Source organism: Dendrobates tinctorius, unplaced genomic scaffold (assembly GCF_039654945.1).
Source record: "Dendrobates tinctorius isolate UK_male_01 unplaced genomic scaffold, ASM3965494v1 ptg000051l, whole genome shotgun sequence".
Classification (NCBI taxonomy): domain Eukaryota; kingdom Metazoa; phylum Chordata; class Amphibia; order Anura; family Dendrobatidae; genus Dendrobates; species Dendrobates tinctorius.
In genome coordinates this window covers 27481315-27495175 of record NW_027361719.1, presented here as the reverse complement: position 1 = coordinate 27495175, position 13861 = coordinate 27481315, and positions in this window count along the sequence as shown.

The window sequence follows — 13861 nt, the reverse complement described above, 5'->3', positions numbered from 1 at the left end:
GGAGGGTACTTGCACCCTTTGCTCTTGTTTTCTATTTTTCTTTTTGGTTATCATGTTTTTGTTTCTTCCCAGTTGTTGCCCAGTTTGGTTGGCAGCCTTTATACTTGAACTGTGGAGATCATAGACGCTAAGTGATCCCGAACTGTTAATGTACATAGTTTGCACCTCTTTAGGTGCTTTCTCTTGGTTTTACATAGGAACCTGCCCTTGGAACAAGGACTACCTCGCTATTAGGACATTTCCAGACATGATGGCCGGTCCAATGTCTACTCTTTGCACTTATTGATAATGCTTAGTATTTTTGAATAAGAAACTAGAAAGTGAAAGTATTAATGACAGATTTCATAGGGTTTAATTGAGACAGAAATTCAGTGAATGTTTTACAATGTTTGAATAAAGATGTGAGAATTGAATAAAAATATGCAGATGACGAATCAGGCAATAACGGTTGTCACTCCTAAGACAAAAGGAAAGAAGAGAGTAGAAAATGTGAAAGATAACAGAAAAGGAATGTGTTGCTAGAAAATGTGTTACTCAAGCTGATAGTGAATTTGCTTCTATAGCACTTTAAATTAGGTAGCATGACTTTAAATATAGATAGACAGTTAAATTGTTTGTAACGTTCAAGAATGAGTGCTTCTCATATTGAGAAGATTAGATAAGAACTGTTTATTAGCAATGTAAAAATATATATGTTCCTGTATTGTCAACTTTGTTTCCTTGTAGCCCGCGGACGTGTTGTGTTTAACGGGGGGTATGTGGTGCCCCTGAGGCTCAGTCACCACAGAGGTACTGTACCTCCTCCTGAGGTGTGGTGCCCCACCATCCAGGTAAGGTGGAACACCTGACCATGCTCCAACACCTGCACCCCACACCACAAAGTAGTGTAGCAAAGCACCTTCGGCGGCTCCCTGCTTGGAGTATAGCAAAGCACCCCTTGGTGGCTCCCTGCTTGGAACACGAAACGTGCTGGGAGGTGGGTGGAGTTTAGTTTGCACCAAAAGAGCGGGAAGAGTTGAGTCAGTCAGTCTTTCATTCAGTCAGTGAGTGAAGATGTAGAAGGACAGAGTGTGAGACCGAGAAGATCCCCAGGAGAGGGACGGAGGAAGGAAGTGCTGCAGCAGGCCACAGTGATCTGGGTCTGCTGGCACAGGAAAGAGACAGAGAAAGGAAGCTTGATTCTCCTTTGGGAAGAAGGATTAGTACGGAACGTAAGGAGAATAAGAGAACAAGGACCAGGGTTAGAGGAGAACCCTTTTCAAGTTCTAAGCGTAAGGCCGGGGTCCGGTCCCCGAGGTTGTATGGATACTAATGGTCCTGCAGCAGACACCAGAGGAATAGAAGTAGTGACCGCTTTATTCCCACACAAGACTTGGGGGCACAACAGCAACGTATTAGTGAGCCGGGACTTAATAGCAAGGAGTCCCCGAAGCAGGCTACAGCTGTCTGCCGTACAAGTAGAGTTCATAGGAACATCTGACAGGAGGAACTCCAGTGTAACTCAGTACTAGGAGTACTTCACTCAAAGGCGCTATAAGAGGAGAAGTTCAGAAAAGGCACATATGTTGGCGAAGTGTTGGAAAGGAGTATTCCATCTGGCCTGGAGGTTGACTGAGTCCCTAACCCGGAGGACACGGCACGGAAGCGGGCACCTGTTGCACAACAGACTGTGAGTAAAGCTTTGGAACTACATGCCCTGGTGTCCTCCACTTATTCCTGCGCCAACCTGCCAAGCACCGCTACATCCCTCGCACCTGACACTACATCATCTAAGTGTCACTTCACCTACACTGCCCTGTGACTACAGCCCTGCCTGTGGAGGGCTATAACATCACTGATGCACCACTCCATCTGTCCCAGAGGATCTGTCTGCAGCGTCGGCTTACATCTCTATTGCCGAATACCACAGGTGGCGTCACAAATCACTTATAAACTTTCATTACCATAAGCACACTGAAACAACCCCTTTTACAATGGGCGCCCAGGGCCACGGGCCGGGTCCCAGCTGCCGTGACATCTCCCATTGAAGCACATCGGGCCCGGTACCGAGTACCCCACAGCCCTGGGTGTGAGGGCGACCAAGATACATTATACCTGCAAAGGGCCCAGAATGGAGGACATTATAACAGGAAGAGGCCCAGGACATGGGATATTATAAAAGGAATAGGTCTAGGATGAGATATATTATTACAGAAACGGGCCCGGGATGAGGTAAATTATTACAGGAAGGGGACAGGATGGGGAACATTATTACAGAAAGGGGCCAGGATGGAGGACATTTTTACAGGAATGGGCCATGATGGAGACACTTACATGTATGACTTTATAGGATATAGAACGCTAGAAAAGCCCTTACATCTCACCAACATGGAGGTGGGAACCCAGGTCCAAATTTTGCATTGAGGCTCATAGGACTCTAGTTACTCCACTGATTGGAGGTTTCCTTCAGTTCAAAGTCTGCCATGTTTACAGCACTGGTCAAAAGTTTGGATATACCTATTCTTACAATGTTTTTCCTTGTTCTTATTGGAATGTACACACTATAGATTCAGACAACGCAACAAAATCATGAAGGCACACATATGGAAACAAGGTATTAGGGGCTGGCGGAACGCACAAAATAATAAAGACGGTATAAGGTGCGTTCGCAGCCCAGGGTCCACCGTGCAGAGATGGAAAACTGCTGCTCAGTAATAGCGAAGACCATATGGTGTTGTACTAACTAGACACAGGTGGGTTAACCGTTGACCCGGTGTGTACAAAAGCGGGGTCTCTTTCCTCACAGAGCCGCACTACCAGTAAACATAAATGCCGAAGCCTGTTCAAGCTCACAGAGCTCGGCAATGAGGAGCGCTCAGCAAATGGTCACAGAACTCAGCCCCAAGGACACGGGGTCAGAGTTCCTCTAGACCTGCAAAGCGCGTGGCATCGCAACTGCGAGGCCAGCAGTAAATACACTACCGATATAGCGCACAAGTGTGCGCAGCACCGCTCTGGCGGACGCCAGTTATCGTCCTGGGATGGGCAAAGATAGCGCACAACTTGTGCACGGTGTTGCACAGGCAGTTGCTGTTACTAGGCGCAGTACGAAAGTGCCCTGTATGAGTAGGCACAATCGGACGCTAGTGGGTGCGGATACTAGGAGCACGGCAGAGTAAGCATTGCCACCCGTTGGCGCTGACTCCAATTCTAATTCCCTAACACAAGCACAACCAGAGGGAGGGAGTTTATAATGAGTCAGTCACCAGTCTCATGCATCCATCATCATACACACTGTCAGGAACACCGCACTGAACTTGCTCACTGAGCCAGTACGCGTGTCCTGAGTAAAGCGAACTGTGCTCAAAGATACCTGTGGAGCGGGCAGCAGCCGAGTAGATGCGTAATTCAGAATAGCAGGACCTGAAGCACGTGACTGCTAGGGGCGTGGCCTAAACTCCAGAGAGCTAGGAGCTGCAAGAGAACTCCTAGCAGGGTAACTGCGAGACAAAGTTACCAAGGGGCATAGACAGGGAGGATAGTCAGGATATAGCCAATGAGTCATACACAGAGATAGCTGCAAGGTACAAGAGGGGCGAGCAGAGAGTAGTCAGATCACAGGCAATGAGTCATACACAGAGAGGGTAGTGCAGTACAGAATCAACAGACAAACTCACAACGGGGAACAGAACCGGGTCAGAACCATATAGACAAGCTATAACAACGAACAGGCCCAGGCACACAGAGGTCACCACGCTCGGCCAAAAGGCAAAAGTATAACTGACAGGGATTGGAGCTTCTCAGGGGTTTAAGAAGCTCTCCCAGAACCAAAGAGAGGCCACAATCATTAACCCCAGGTGTGCAGGTCAAACCCTGCACTGAGCTCCAGACATTAACCCCTGACATGCAGCTCAAAAACCTGCACTGGGATCATGACACACACAACTACCAACAAAAGTCTATACTAGCGCACGGCCGTGCGGTCATGCGATCCTTTTACCTTTTATAGGCGCAGCCTTCCGGGACCTTCCAGATGGTCCAATCCGAGCTGCAACAGGACCTGAGCATGTGCCTCCAATGAGAGGACGAGCCGCGGGCATGCTTAGTAGCCCGAAAGAAGGACTTAGACCCAAGATCTGCTTGCTAATGACCAGTGCAGGCTGCTATAGCTGACCCTGAGATGGCAGCAGCAACTGAACCAACAGCACTGGCCTGATCAAGACGCTGGGAACGATGTCTTTGCTGAGCCGCCTTCTGCGGCCGGGACTGAATGGGAGACCGCAGAAGGCAAGGCTCGGGATTCCTCCTGTGCAGAGGCCACAATCATTAACCCCAGGTGTGCAGGTCAAACCCTGCACTGAGCTCCAGACATTAACCCCTGACGTGCAGCTCAAAAACCTGCACTGGGATCATGTCAGTACCCCCCTCTCAACGGGGGCCTCTGGACCCCCAGGCTTCCCCGGGTACTTGGCATGGAAAGCCTGAACCAGGCGATCCGCATGTACAGAGCGAGCAGGGACCCATGAGCGCTCCTCTGGTCCATATCCCTTCCAATGGACCAGATACTGCAAAGAGCGGCGCACCCGCCGAAAGTCCACAATATGTCCAACCTCATACTCCAATTGACCCTCCACCAGCACTGGAGGAACAACAGGCTCGGAGTCCTCTTTGACAGACACTACAGATTTCAACAGAGATTTATGGAACACATTGGATATTTTTAAGGAGGCGGGGAGACGCAACCTATATGCCACTGGGTTGACTATCTTCATAATGAACTTTGGTCCCAACTTAGCTGATGGTACCTTTAAGTTGATGTTACGTGTGGAAAGCCAAACCTTCTCTCCCACCTGAAACATGTCTCTCGAGGCTCTCTTTTTGTCAGCAAAATATTTGTACGTTCCCTGGGCCCGAGAGATATTTCGCTGGACTTCAGCCCAGAGGTTTTTTAACCGTTGAACAGACCCCTCTACCCCTGGACAACCGGAATCCACCCGTGAAAACTCCCCAAAATGCAGATTAAATCCATAGTTAATCAGGAATGGGGACATGTTGGTGGACTGACTCACCCGGTTGTTAAAAGCGAGTTCCATCATCGGTAACGCATCATACCAATCCTCCTGTCTGGCGGAGGTCAGACACCTGAGAATTTGTTCCAGGGATTGATTGGTGCGTTCTGTCTGACCATTACTCTCCGGGTGATATGCCGACGAGAAGGAGAGTGAGATGCCCAATTTCATACAGACCGCCCTCCAAAATTTGGCCACAAACTCCACACCTCTGTCAGACACAACATTCAGGGGTACCCCATGCAATCGGACCACATGCTGCACAAACAACCTTGGCAATGTTTCTGCTGAGGGTAATGCTGCCAAGGGAATGAAATGGGCCTGTTTAGAAAACCTATCCACCACCACCCAGATCACGGTATTGCCCCTGGAAGGTGGAAGGCCGGTAATAAAATCCATGGAAAGATGAGTCCATGGCCTATCAGGAACCGGTAAAGGTATGAGTTCCCCAGCCGGCCGGTTATGCGAGCTTTTGGAACGGGCACACAAGCCACAAGCAGAAACAAATTTCTTGACATCGGACCTTAGTGAAGGCCACCAAAAACCCCTGGCTACTGCCTCTCTAGTGGCCGTGATACCTGGATGAGCACTCAGCCTAGACTCATGAAACTCCTGCAGAAGTCTAGGCCGCAATTAATCTGGAACAAACAATTTATCCCCTGGCCTGGTTGCCGGAGCTAGGGCCTGAGCCCTTAGAATTTCTTGTTCCAATTCAGATGAGACCCCCGCCAATACCACCCCTGGGGGTAAAATGGAGGACGGCGGCTCAGTGGGAGACGCTGGGTCAAAACTTCTGGACAGGGCATCCGCTTTAACATTTTTGGACCCCGGACGAAAAGTAATGGAGAACTGAAATCGTGAAAAAAAAAAGTGACCAACGGGCTTGTCTAGGAGTAAGCCTCTTAGCAGATTCAAGGTATGTCAAATTTTTGTGATCCGTGACAACCACGATAGGGTGAGCCGCCCCTTCCAAAAAGTGCCTCCATTCCTCAAACGCCAGCTTGACCGCAAGAAGTTCTCTATTGCCTACATCATAGTTTCTCTCGGCTGAACAGAACTTCTTGGAGAAGAAGGCACAGGGTTTGAGATTGGTAAGGGTTGCCGGACCCTGGGACAGCACAGCCCCCACCCCCACTTCAGAAGCATCCACCTCCACAATTAATGGTTTGGACGGGTCTGGTTGTACCAACACCGGGGGGGACATGAAACATTTCTTAATAGCTGAGAAGGACTCCTTAGCGAGTACAGACCAATTTTTTACATCAGCGCTCTTTTGGGTAAGATCCGTGAGTGGTTTAACCACTTGTAAGAAACATTTAATAAACCTTTGATAATAGTTCTCAAATCCTAAGAAGCGCTGGAGCCCCTTGAGATCTCGAGGCTGAACCCAGTCAGCGATCGCCAGCACCTTCTTAGGATCCATACGAAACCCTTCACAGGACACAATCAACCCCCAAAAAATACAGTTCCTGTACAAAAAAACTAACATTTTTCCAATTTAGCGAACAATTGGTTCTCCCTGAGTCTGTGGAGAACTGTCTATAGATATTGCAAGTGAGATTGGATGTCCGGGGAATACATCAAAATGTCATCCAAATAAATAATAACAAAACAGCCTATCAGGTCAGAAAACACAACATTGATGACATTCTGGAAAATAGCGGGTGCATTAGTTAACCCAAACGGCATTACCAGGTTTTTAAAGAGTCCTTCTGATGTGAGTAACGCAGTTTTCCACTCGTCCCCTTCCCGAACCCTTATCAGATTGTAGGCTCCCCGAAGATCTAACTTGGAGAACCATTGGGCCCCAGCTAACTGGTTACTGTTGTGAGTTCATTCTCCCCTTCACCTTTGATGTCTGATGACCTCCCTCTGCTGGTGAAGAGAGGTAGTGAAATTGATTGGGATGGGAAGAACCTGTCATCTGAACAGGCGGAGTGTGATTGGACATCTGGAATTTCTGAGTGGATATAAGGCAGCCGACGCCCTGCAGGGCTGCTGCTGATCCTTTCTGCTCTGAGCTCTTGCATCCAGCTTAGTTCCTGTCTACTAAAAGCTAAGTTTTTGCCCTGCTATTATTCCATGAGATTTTGTCTGGTTTCCTTAGTGTTTGTATTCAGCCAGTCCTGGTTGAGACTGGCTGAATTCCATTTTTGTCTCTGTTTGCTCTGTTTTCAGAATATACCTGAGTGCTGATATAGTGATTTTGAAGTCTAGCGACTTCAGGGCCTTTTTCCCTATCAGACGGTTGGGACATTTTTGGTAGGGTTGTTTGCGGATTGCAGCCAGCATCTTTTCTGTCCTGTCCTATCTAGTTAGTTGGGCCCCATCGTTTGCTCAGCCTGTCTTTCTGTCTGTGTTTGTGTTTTCATCTGTTTTTCACCGACAATACATGTTGGGGGCTGTCTATTGCTTTGGGGTCTGCTCTGGGGCAGTTTAGATTTCCCCTTTCTTTCTTTAAGCTTATGTAGTTCTCCGGCTGTGACGAGGGGTCTAGGGCACCGTAGGAACCCCCCACGGCTACTGTTAGTTGTAGTGTATATGATCAGGGGTCTGCAATCTGATAGCTACCAACCTCTCCGGTTTTCTGGACTTAGCTTGTATTTTTGTTTTCTCCTCCGGTGACTCATTCATAACAGGTTACATAAGTCTGGGATGAGGGGAAGCGGGTAAGTGTTCCTAACCGTTATCTTGTTCACTTCCCGAAAGTCGAGGCACAGCCACAAACCACCATCTTTCTTCTTCACAAAGAAGAATCTTGGTGCCACAGGTGACACAGAAGGCCTGATATGCCCTTTGCGGAGACTCTCAGCTATGTACTCCTTCATGGCTTGGCGCTCAGGCCCAGACAAATTTAACAATCGAGCCTTAGGTAACTTGGCTCCGGGTACTAAATCAATGGCACAATCGTAGGGTCTATGTGGTGGCAGCGCCTCAGCCTCACTTTTGGAAAAAAGGTCTTCGAAATCCTTCAGGTATTCCGGAATACCTTCCAGACCAACAGACAACACAGATACAGATTTAACAGCGTTAACAAGATGTCCCAGGTTACCACATTTATCCTTGCATCCCCATTGAGTGATCTCCCCTGTAACCCAATTAATGGTAGGATTATGGCGTTGAAGCCAAGGCATCCACAGTGCCAGTCCTGCAGGCAAGTTATCTAGCACATGACAACTTAGTTTTTCCACATGAGTGGAACCCACTTTTAGAGAAAAAAGTTCAGACTTGCAACAGATACCATCCTGGGTAAGTGGGGATGAGTCAATTGCCACAAGTTTAACAGGATCCTGAAGTCTGACTGTCCCTATCTCATTAAGAGTCATAATTTTGGTATCAATCAGGTTCACAGCAGAACCACAGTCAACAAAAGCAGTAGTCTGAACAGGACCATTACCAAGTTCCAGTTCCACCTGCAGCACCATTTTTGCACGTGAGGAAAATTGTACCTGAAGGTCTGGGTAGCCTCCTCAACTACTACCCAGACCTAGTCGTTTCCCGCCATCTTGGAGGATGACGGACAGGAGGGGCAGTCCTTCTTCCAGTGTCGAGATTCCCCACAATAGAAGCACAACTGCTTTTCCCGGCGGCATCTTCTTTCCTTTTCCTCACAGGTGACAGAGCTCACCTCGATAGCCACAGGAAGAGTCCGGGTCGCATCTCCTTGTCCTCAGCCAAACGTACTCTATCAGGCTCATCATAAATAAGCCCTAAGGCTTCAAAAACCGCATCCACAGTCATTCTCTCTGGGGCAGAAGAGAAAAGAGAAAGTGCCCAGGCTTGTGGGGACACTCTAAGCAGGGACATAACCACCCTCTGTTTCTCGTCCCCAGATGAGCGGGGTCTCAAAGAGAAAAAGAGCTTACAGCCCTCCTTAAATGCTCTGAATTCATCTTTGTTACCAGAAAACGTTTCTGCCAATTTAACCGGGGATTCGGGTGGGACTAAAATGACATCTCTATTCCCCATCTGCTGAAAGCCTGCGGAAAAGTACCCCCTGAACTGAGTCCTCAACCCGCCATTGTGACTGGGCAAGAGCTTGGTGTTCCAAACTAAGCTTCTGCAGCCACTGAGTCAAGCATTTCACCTGCTCAGATAAAGCACACATTGGGTCCATGCTGCAGAAGTGAGGAGAGAAAAAAAAAAATTCAAGGTCAGTTATAATGTCAGGAACACCGCACTGAACTTGCTAACTGAGCCAGTGCGCGTGTCCTGAGTAAAGCGAACTGTGCTCTGATATACCTGTGGAGCAGGCAGCAGCCGAGTAGATGCGTACTTCAGAACAGCAGGACCTGAAGCACGTGACTGCTAGGGGCATGGCCTTAACTCCAGAGAGCTAGGAGCTGCAAGAGAACTCCTAGCAGGGTAACTGCGAGACAAAGTTACCAAGGGGCATAGACATGGAGGATAGTCAGGATATAGCCAATGAGTCATACACAGAGATAGCTGCAAGGTACAAGAGGGGCGAGCAGAGAGTAGTCAGATCACAGGCAATGAGTCATAGACAGAGAGGGTAGCGCAGTACAGAATCAACAGGCAAACTCACAACGGGGAACAGAACCGGGTCAGAACCATATAAACAAGCTATAACAACGAACAGGCACAGGCACACAGAGGTCACCACACTCGGCCAAAGGCAAAAGTATAACTGACAGGGATTGGAGCTTCCCAGGGGTTTAAGAAGCTCTCCCAGAACCAAAGAGAGGCCACAATCATTAACCCCAGGTGTGCAGGTCAAACCCTGCACTGGGCTCCAGACATTAACCCCTGACGTGCAGCTCAAAAACCTGCTCTGGGATCATGACACACACAACTACCAACAAAAGTCTATACTAGCGCACGGCTGTGCGGTCGTGCGATCCTTTTATAGGCGCAGCCTTCCGGGACCTTCCAGATGGTCCAATCCGAGCTGCAACAGGACCTGAGCATGTACCTCCAATGAGAGGACGAGCCACGGGCATGCTTAGTAGCCCGAAAGAAGGACTTAGTCCCAAGATCTGCTTGCTAATGACCAGTGCAGGCTGCTATAGCTGACCCTGAGATGGCAGCAGCAACTGAACCGACAGCACTGGCCTGATCAAGACGCTGGGAACGATGTCTTTGCTGAGCCGCCTTCTGCGGCCGGGACTGAATGGGAGACCGCAGAAGGCAAGGCTTGGGATTCCCCCTGTGCAGAGGCAGAAACCTGACGCATAACACAAGGGATAAAGAACACATATGAAACAAACCAGAATATATGCTGTGGTAGTTATGCTGGGTAAGTGTGCCTTGAAAATTGAAAAAAATCACCAACAGAGTCACCAGCAAAGTATCCCAACAGCATCACACCTTCCAGTCCCATGTTTTATGGTGTTCACCACACATGTAGAAATCATCTACTCACCTTTTCTGCATTTCGCAAAGACATGACACTTAGTAACAAAAATCTGAAATTAGACTGGCACCGATTTTACCTCATCTAATGTACAGTCCTTTTGTTATTTGGCCCAAAAAAATCACTTATTTTTGTGTGTGGTCTTCAGTAGCTCCTTTTTTGCTGCAGTTCAACTAAAGAACTGCTTCTTCCAGTCTCCTCTGGACAGCTGATGTTCAGATATGTCTGCTACTTGATCACTTATGGATAATGTTATCTGAGATGTTGTCAATTTCAGGAGGAAGTGCACATCCATGTTGAATAAAAAGTCTTCAAACTTTATTACATATTGACAGATGTGCTGGGGAGGTTTATAATCTGGCCTGCTGCTCAGGGCCTGGGGCCAAATTGTCCTCCTCACTAATGGCGCATCGAATAAGGTGTGGGAGAAAGTGCTATAAAGGGGCTTATTGTGAATTAGGTGGTGAAAATGGAGGCTATACAGGGAGTTATAATAAATTGGAGGATGAAAGGAGGATGCTATCAAGGACTTATTATGAACTGGGAGGGCAGGGGAGGCCACTATCAGTGACTTATGATGAATTTGGGGTAGTGTCACTCACAGTGTAGGAAAGACTAAGTGCAACACGAAGGGATAAGGGAACCCAACACTAGGGAAGGGGGGAGTGGAGACCTCTAGGCAGATCTATCGCCACCCTGTCTGCCCTAATCGTCCCTAAATTGGTTCCTCACCAATCGCTGAGCAGGAACCTAAGACCTGCCTTACCTTGGCGATAAGCCCTGCTTAGGGAAGGACAGATAAGCACTAGTCAATCCCCATTACCACTAAAGACAGCTGGGGTAGACAAACAAGGGAAACACCTATTTTGGGAAGACTCAGGGATGTAACACAGACATCCTCCAACAGCACCAAGCAGGAAGATAGCTGACTGCTATAGCTCCAAGCCTCTACAGGGGGAAATGGAAAAATCACCGACAACTCCCAGCAGCAAGCTGAGAGTTAAAAACACCCCGGTCCAGGTGTCACCTAAAGCCGGGGGAAGGTTGCCACTGGGTCCTAGAGTCAGAAGGACCATGAAGAAGTCTGCAAAGCAAACTGCTGAGACCTTCTGCAGTCAGATGCAGTGCGAAGGTCTGCAGCCTCTGACACCCCTGTTACAGTTAGGAGAGGATGCTACTTGGAGATTTGTAAGGATGTGACACAGCCAGCCATGTTTCTGTCCCTGAATATAACAGTTGTGTAGTGTGAATACTGTCATGTGTTTTTATTGCGTTTTATGGCGACGTGTGAGATGTAAAATGTATAGAGTGTGTTGTAACTAATGTATAGGGTTATAAGTACTAATGCTGCTGTGTGGAAACTGCAAGGTAGGTAGTGGTGGGTCTTATTAGTATATAAGTGATAGGAATGGTATATGATATAGTTAAATGTTTGGGACCAGACATAGATGGGAGGGGTCAGGTCAAGTAAAAAGGGGAAGCACTTCCTGGTATAGTTAGAGTAAGTGTGAGGTTTGCATGAAGATCAAGATCAAGACACAGTGGGTTGGAGGCCCGTGGAGCTCATATTGTTCTGGCAGCATTAGGTGGTACCAAATTTCCTGCGATCATTCCTGAAACGTCTGCAGCAAACGAACCGAACTAAGCACTGAGGAATGTTACTTAATCTCCTCCAGAGGAAGCCAGATGGGGAACCGCACTAGGGAAACGTAACAGATCTCTGGAGTGCTGTGGTGATGGACGGGGAATACCTGGGACTGACAGGAGGATCAAGAGTAGGGAGAGCCCAACTGAATGTAAGCAAAAGCTTGAAATGTACTGTGTTGATGGAACTGGAAATGGAGGGTGCTGTGCCCGATACTACGTGTTAAAGAAATTTTGGAAACAAGACAGTTTGAAGCACGGTTTGTCGGGGCAGGTGTTGCATTGATAAGTGGTGTGCTTGCATATCCCCCTTCTGTAACACACTCGGCAATTTTTTTTTTCATCCTTCCTTTTTTGTGCTTTAAAAAATTTCCCTGGGGAAACATTGGCCTGATACGATATGAGCACACTCAATTCCGGAAGTACAGGGGCTCCTTCCTGATCTCCAAAATATTAGGGCCTCGATTACTACTTCTTGGACTGAAGGTATGTACCAGTCTGACCTGCACATTTTGATAGCATGAAAGCATTGTATATTGCCATCTGTACGATGTGCACGGCCAGCTTCTTGTTTTCATGGCACTGTACGGCTGGAGGACTTGATCAGAGAGATCAACTCCGCCCATGTTCTTGTTGTACTGCAGTTCTGGTTTGTAACCTCGTACAGTGCTGAGGGTGCTGCCATCACCATTTATAGTGGTCAAGAAAAGAACAACCCTCTTGTCCTTGTACTTGACCACCAGCATGTTGGCGCTACATTGGGCTCTGCTCTCACCTTTTCTGAGCAGCTGCCCATTTAGCGTCTTGAGGACGCCTCTATGATTTTTGGGAACAGTACTGCAAGTTGCGGTAGCTTGTGCAGATGGGGACTTGAAGAGTGGGATGCTGGTATAAAAGTTATCTACATAGCGGTGATAACCTTGATCAAGTATTGGGTGCCCCAAGCCCCATACAATTTTCCCACTCACTCCCAGGACAGGGGGACATTCAAGGGATTCTATCCGGATATCCTTTCCTTCATAAACCCTGAACTTGTGGGAGTATCCTGAGGTACTCTTACACAGTTAGTAAAGCTTAATTCAGTTAACCTCTTCCTGACATGCACCATACATATACTGCTTTGCCAGAGCTGTGTTCCCACCAAAGATAAGTATATGCATGGTTCCGCAATTTCTCAGGCTCACGCTGAGCACCGCAGCGATTGGGTTCAGGTGTCAGCTCTATGTGAGAGCTGACACCCTGCAGCAATGCCCATGATCGGTGCTAACATCAGTCGCAGGCTTTTAACCCCTATGATGCCGCTTTAGGGAGTGACGGCGACATCGAGGAGCATCACACAGAGTAACTCTGCTGCCTCATGGCTCCCTCCCTTCATCTGAAACGCGTCACTCGGAGATTTAGATGGAAACCCCAAAGTAAGTGCTCAGCATAGAGCGCCGGATAAATGTGATCCTAAATGTTATGTAAAATGTTTCTAACAAAAGCTTTAAATCAATCCACAGAAAAACAAGTCCCTACTCAGGTCCATCATCTATTAACGGAAATATAGGGGGCTTCCACGTTACTGGTAGTACAAAGGCTCTGGAAAAGCAAAATGGCTACTCGCCCCTCAAAAGAAATTTATCAAATTCTGAGCTCCCAAATCCAAATGCCCCCTCCCTTCTGACCCCCAGTGTGTCTAAACCACATATAGCGCCCACATGTTTGGCATTTCTGTAGTAATGAGAGCCCACCTAATATACAAGTGCCTCTCTCTAGAAGCACGGGCTGGGTATAACATACTGGTCACTGTATC